Genomic DNA, 6,410 nt, shown 5'->3' with positions numbered 1-6,410 from the left:
TACTTCCATGAACATGGACTGCATTAATATGACAGTACAACATGGGCAATACTTTTGAGACAATATTCTATAAGAGGAACAGGCAAGCAGAAGAAAATGTGATGTGCTGGTAGTCAGTTCCGTTGAGTTCCTGCCCAAGTCGAGCACTAAATATGGGAGACTTTACAGGCATCATGATACTTACAGTCGTGTGGAAAACCAACGCCTACACCGCATGGCCACTGGCCATTAATGACGCTGATCACATTAGTTTAGAGGAAAATAATGTTTCTTGGTCATTTCAAGCAAATCTACTTTGAAAAAAAATATGCACCTCACACACTTGGTTATGGGCTTAAAAAAAGAAGACACCTGTATCGTGTCAGATATAGAGATGAAATGTATTCAATTTTGAGTTTGCATCCCATATTAAACTTTATATACATCACAGAAGACTGAAATATAACAAAACTGTTTGAAATAGAAATACAGAATTTGGGGTGGGTTTTTACAGGCCTTTGAGAGGAAAATGTATCGTTCATCTTCTAACATCTTCGACAAACTAACCAGATCAAATGATAAACTCTGCCCACAACTTGGGAGACACTGCTCCAACAGTTAACTTTCATCCCCACTCATTGGAGGCTATCCAAGTTCTAAATGGAAATATATTTGCGAACATGGTGAGAGGGGGGTATTCGAGTTAGCGACTGTGCTTCTTCTGATTAATGAGGCAACCAGTCGTGATTAACGTGCCTCTAATTGCTCTGTCAGTCTTCCAAATGGACAGAACCTCTCTGCTCACCCCTCCACCATCAGAGTCCAAATGGCCTGCTGTGGAGATATGCCTGTCCATCTCCAGCACTTACTCATCCTAACGACCCCCATAGTCTGCATTAAATCAGCCCTGGCCCAAGAAGAGATGAGACCCCATGGGACAGAGGCCCAGGAAGAGATGAGACGCACACGGGAGGAGATGAGATGCCCACGGGACGGAGGCCTAGGACAAAATGGACGCCCACGGGACAAAGGGCCAGGAGGAGATTAGAGGCCCACGGAATGGAGGCTTACTTGGGCGGGCCTGCAAATCACCTGGCCTGGCCCACTCACACATCTCTCCATCTGCCTGAGCACTACTACGCAGTGGGCAGGAAGAGGGGAGTGGCCACAAGAGACCAAGTAGGGGAAGGTTGGAGATTTAGAGGTGGAGCTAGTCTGCATACTGATGTTTGAGACCTACCTTGTTATACTTTGTAGTACCTTAGAGAGATTTGTAGAAGACAAAATCATGACTTACCTGTTTGGTTGAGTGTTTATCCTACTTTATTATGCATAACCTTTTGCGAACCTACAATACTATACCATCATGACAGGAACAATCAGTATCTTCCTTAAATCAAAGAGGTTGCAGCTACATTTGCTCAGTACATTCACAGATAAATAGTCATGTGATGATATGCTACAGAGTTTACTGCACAGTAAATGGGGAACCTAATTGATGCCTCAGCAAAGATGGTCTAATACGGATGTCTTACAGGTGTCTTGACGTTGGCCTCTTTGGGTATAACAAGCCCCATCCTCCTCTCCCTGCCTCCCCTTTGCCTCCATCAACTAGGTTACTTCTGGTCAGAGAGGTCGTAAATTCCTGAGAGACCATGCCACATGGCCACACAGTATAGAGAGAGTAGATTTTAATGGAGAACAAAGGAAATCCTTCCACCTCACAGAACTTGAGGTACCAACAAATTTCATGTTCCGGAGAAAGTATAAAAGATCAGTGAAGAATCCAGCTACGAACTGGTCCGTTTGTCACAACTTGGGGAAGCTTATGGGAGACGGTGTGGCCAGATTACCATAACGCTGTTTATATAATAGCCTCAGATATGAGGTTTACATCTAATTGTTGTATAAGATGAATGAGTGAGGATGATACTGTTTGTATAATTGTGTAATATGATTTTGGACTGTTTAATGAAGAAAAATACAATTCCCTTTTGATTTGAACTAAATCAGAGGACCGCCTCTGAGCCCAGTTAGGGTCAGACATCCTGGGACAGCCCTTTTTTGGCCCTACCGAATATATACCCCCACTTGGGTTTTCGATCAGCAGACCGAGCTTACCTCAATTACGAGATGGCTAAAGGTTGCAGACCATGTTTTTCTCTATTAGGAGGACAAAGGTTGTGGACCATTGCTGAATCTTTTAACCATACCACGTGGTTAAACTCTTAGACTATCGATACCGACAGAATAAGAACAAGTCTTTGATATTGATTACTAGTCTGCAGCTAGGAATTCGGTATCATTGAACGTGAAGAACCACAACCACCGAATCATCCATTCTATAACGAAATGAATTAATGTTACTCTGAACTATCCACTATAACCACGACAGAGAGAGAGAGAGAGAGAGAGAGGGAGAGAGACGGACAATTCTACAAAATAAATGAACTTTTCACCAGCGATCAAGACGACACACTGAGCGTAAATATATATATTGCTTGCAATTGTTCGCAAACGAGTGAACGTTCATGTGCAAAGGATTAGCATTTAAATTGTTGTAATTATCACTTTGTAGTGAAATCTTAGTTGACCCCCACTTCCCCTTTTGTCTAACAAGCCGCCATGCCGGTTTAGCCAACTAGGGCACATTCTCATTTCATGTAACCATATTTACTGTTTGTTTATGCATTTCTGTGAATTACTTAGTTAGTAATACATAAATTAAACTGTTATGGCAAGGAACTCCACCCCCTCATTCAGCTGAAAAGGTGGCGCAGGGAATTCAAAAATATTCTTTCGAAATATTTAACTTTCACACATTAACAAGTCCAATACCTCAAATGAAAGATAAACATCTTGTTCATCTACCCGTCATGTCCGATTTTAAAAATGTTTTACAGCGAAAACACAACATATATTTATGTTAGACCACCACCAAATCAAAGGGAAAACGCAGCCTTTTTTTCCAGCCAAAGATGGAGTCACAAAAGCAGGATTGGAGATAAAATTAATCACTAACCTTTTGAAAATCTTCATCAGATGACACTCATATGACATGTTACACAATACATTTATGTTTTGTTCAATAATATCCATATTTATATCCACAAATCTCGGTTTACATTGACGGCATGTTCAGAAATGCCTCCAAAATATCCTGAGGAATTATAGAAAGCTACGCCAGATAACAGAAATACTCATCCTAAACTTTGACTAAAGATACATGTTCTACATATAATTAAAGATACACTGGTTCTTAATGCAACCGCTGTGTCATATTTTTAAAGTATTTCTCCGCCATGTTGGAGTCAACAGAAATACGAAATTACATCATAAATATTCCCTTACCTTTGATCTTTCATCAGAATGCAGTGCAAGGAGTCCTAGTTCCACAATAAATCGTTGTTTTGTTCCATAATGTCCAATACTAGTGTCCAATTAGCTGCATTTGCTACCACTTTCAGCTCACGTGCCCAAAAGCTGACGCCGGTCCAGGACAACTCGCACCAAAACTTCAAAAATATATATTCCAGGTCGAATAAACTGGTCAAACTAAGTAGAGAATCAATCTTCAGGATGTTATTTTCATATATATCCTATAACGTTCCAACCGGATCATACGTTTTCAGCTGCAGCCAAATGGAACGACGGTGGCACCCACAGAGAAATGCACCACAGGAAAATGGCATTCTGTCGGGACAGTGACTATTTCCCCTCCCATTCGGTCAAAGTTCACAGCAAAAGCTCCATTCCACTTTCTACTGAATGACGACATCTAGTGGAAGGCGTAGGAAGTGCTACCAGATCCATATATTGTTGGGAAAGGAAGGGGCGATGACGTCAAAGTTGACCCACATTCAGAATTTCACTTCTTGTTTGGAAGATTGCCTGCCCAATGAGTTCTGTTATACTCAGACATAATTCAAACAGTTTTAGAGACTTCAGAGTGTTTTCTATCCAAAAGTAATACTAATATGCATATATTAGCAATCTAGGACAGAGTAGGATGCAGTTCACTATGGGCACGCAATTCTTCCAAAGTGAAAATACTGCCCCCTATCCTCAACAAGTTTTAAGAAAATTGATTTATGGATGACTCATAGTGAAGACTGGGTTTGTGCAGATAACCAATCATTTACGACGTTAGGAATGAGACTAACGTGAAGTAAAGTAAATTATTCATTAATCAGAAGACTATGGATCAGATATGAAAATATCTGAAAAGTTATTTTAGGAAATTATAACTTTGTAATCTGAATATTTTTCCTTGGTGCCCCGACTTCCTAGTAATTACGGTTACATGATTAATCAGTCTAATCGCGTAATAACTAATTACAGAGAGTCTTTGATAAAAACTATCAGTCTTCAGTTAATGATAGTGAAGACACGACACAGGGTTTGGTTTGAATCTTTGTGCTGCTGTTGGATCGGAGGTTCTACATGTTTCCAGCCATTCATCATCCTAACTGCTATGACCTCTCAACCCTAGACAAGGCTGGGGTCTTGTTTTATCACCACCCGGTACAGTACAAAGACCCCTGTCCCTTCACCATCCAGTACAGTACAAAGACCCCTGTCCCTTCACCATCCAGTACAGTACAAAGACCCCCCTCCCTTCACCACCCAGTACAGTACAAAGACCCCTGTCCCTTCACCACCGAGTACAGTATAAAGACCCCACTCCCTTCACCACCCAGTACTGTAAAAAAAAAAACTCTCCCTTTACCACCCAGTACAGTACATAGACCCCCCTCCCTTCACCACCCAGTACAGTACAAAGACCCCCCTCCCTTCACCACCCAGTACAGTACAAAGACCCACCCTTCAACATCCAGTACAGTACAAAGACCCCCCTCCCTTCACCACCCAGTACAGTACAAAGACCCCCCTCCCTTCACCACCCAGTACAGTACAAAGACCCACCCTTCAACATCCAGTACAGTACAAAGACCCCCCTCCCTTCACCACCCAGTACACTACAAAGACCCCCCTCCCTTCACCACCCAGTACAGTACAAAGACCCACCCTTCAACATCCAGTACAGTACATAGACCCCCCTCCCTTCACCACCCAGTACAGTACAAAGACCCCCCTCCCTTCACCACCCAGTACAGTACATAGACCCACCCTTCAACATCCAGTACAGTACATAGACCCCCCTCCCTTCACCACCCAGTACAGTACAAAGACCCCCCTCCCTTCACCACCCAGTACAGTACAAAGACCCCCCTCCCTTCACCACCCAGTACAGTACATAGACCCACCCTTCAACATCCAGTACAGTACATAGACCCCCCTCACTTCACCACCCAGTACAGTACAAAGACCCCCCTCCCTTCACCACCCAGTACAGTACATAGACCCCCCTCCCTTCACCACCCAGTACAGTACAAAGACCCCCCTCCCTTCACCACCCAGTACAGTACAAAGACCCCCCTCCCTTCTCCGTACAGTACAGTATCTCTCCACTGGCTGACCAAATACACTTCCTGATTAGTTAACGTTAGACTTTAATTACCACAGTTAATATATGGATTTCTGCATCCCTGATGCTCGATACCACGCAGAACATAACATTGTTCATACAAAATTGATTCACCTGCTTCACACAGTAAAGAACAGCCTCTCCCTGGCCCTGCCTACCGGGAATGGGTGACAAACCATTAGTTACATCCAACACATTGATCTCAGTAACTCCTGAGATAAATACTCTCTGAGGCCAGCTTTATCGTGACTGGTGGTTCTTCCCATCGCCTCTCTCCTCTCTGCAAACCAAATCTCCTCCTTCTGTTTTTACTACTTTATCAGAATAATATGTTTGCCAGAAGTCCACAGGTTAATTTATTCAGCCTCCTGACATATTTTTTTTTGTGAAAAAAATCATAATAATCTGGGGTGCTGAATACTTGACTAAAAGTAGAACAGAAAACATTGTCTTAAATCAAGCCGCAAGCAGCAAACTCCTGTGTTCCTCCCGACTTTCAGTAACCTTCAAGCTAGCTAACTGTCACCCCTGTCAGCGTCGGCTGAGAGGTGGAGGACACATGTCATCCTGGTGAAATTTAAAATGGCTTCTGATGCCCCTTTTCTGAGAGCCTGCCACTCTCTCTCTCATCTCTAGGCAGATTTAACACCCCACACTACTCCTGTGAGCAATAGCCCCACCGTACCACATCAAAGTTGTATTTTCTGTGTGTGTGCGTGGGTCTTGTGTGTTGGAAGAGACCCAGGATGCGGAGTTGAACATTCCAATCTAAATTCCAATCTTTTCTAAACTGTAATTATTTTGCCACTATGGCCTATTTATTGCCTTACCTCCCTAATCTTACTACATTTGCAGACACTTTGTATAGACTTTCTATTGTGTTATTGACTGTACGTTTGTTTTTCCATGTGTAACTCTGTGTTGTTTGTGTCACACTGCTTTG

Source organism: Oncorhynchus mykiss, chromosome 27 (assembly GCF_013265735.2).
Source record: "Oncorhynchus mykiss isolate Arlee chromosome 27, USDA_OmykA_1.1, whole genome shotgun sequence".
Classification (NCBI taxonomy): Eukaryota; Metazoa; Chordata; class Actinopteri; order Salmoniformes; family Salmonidae; genus Oncorhynchus; species Oncorhynchus mykiss.
The sequence above is the reverse complement of the archived record's forward strand: the minus strand, read 5'-3'. Positions refer to the sequence as shown.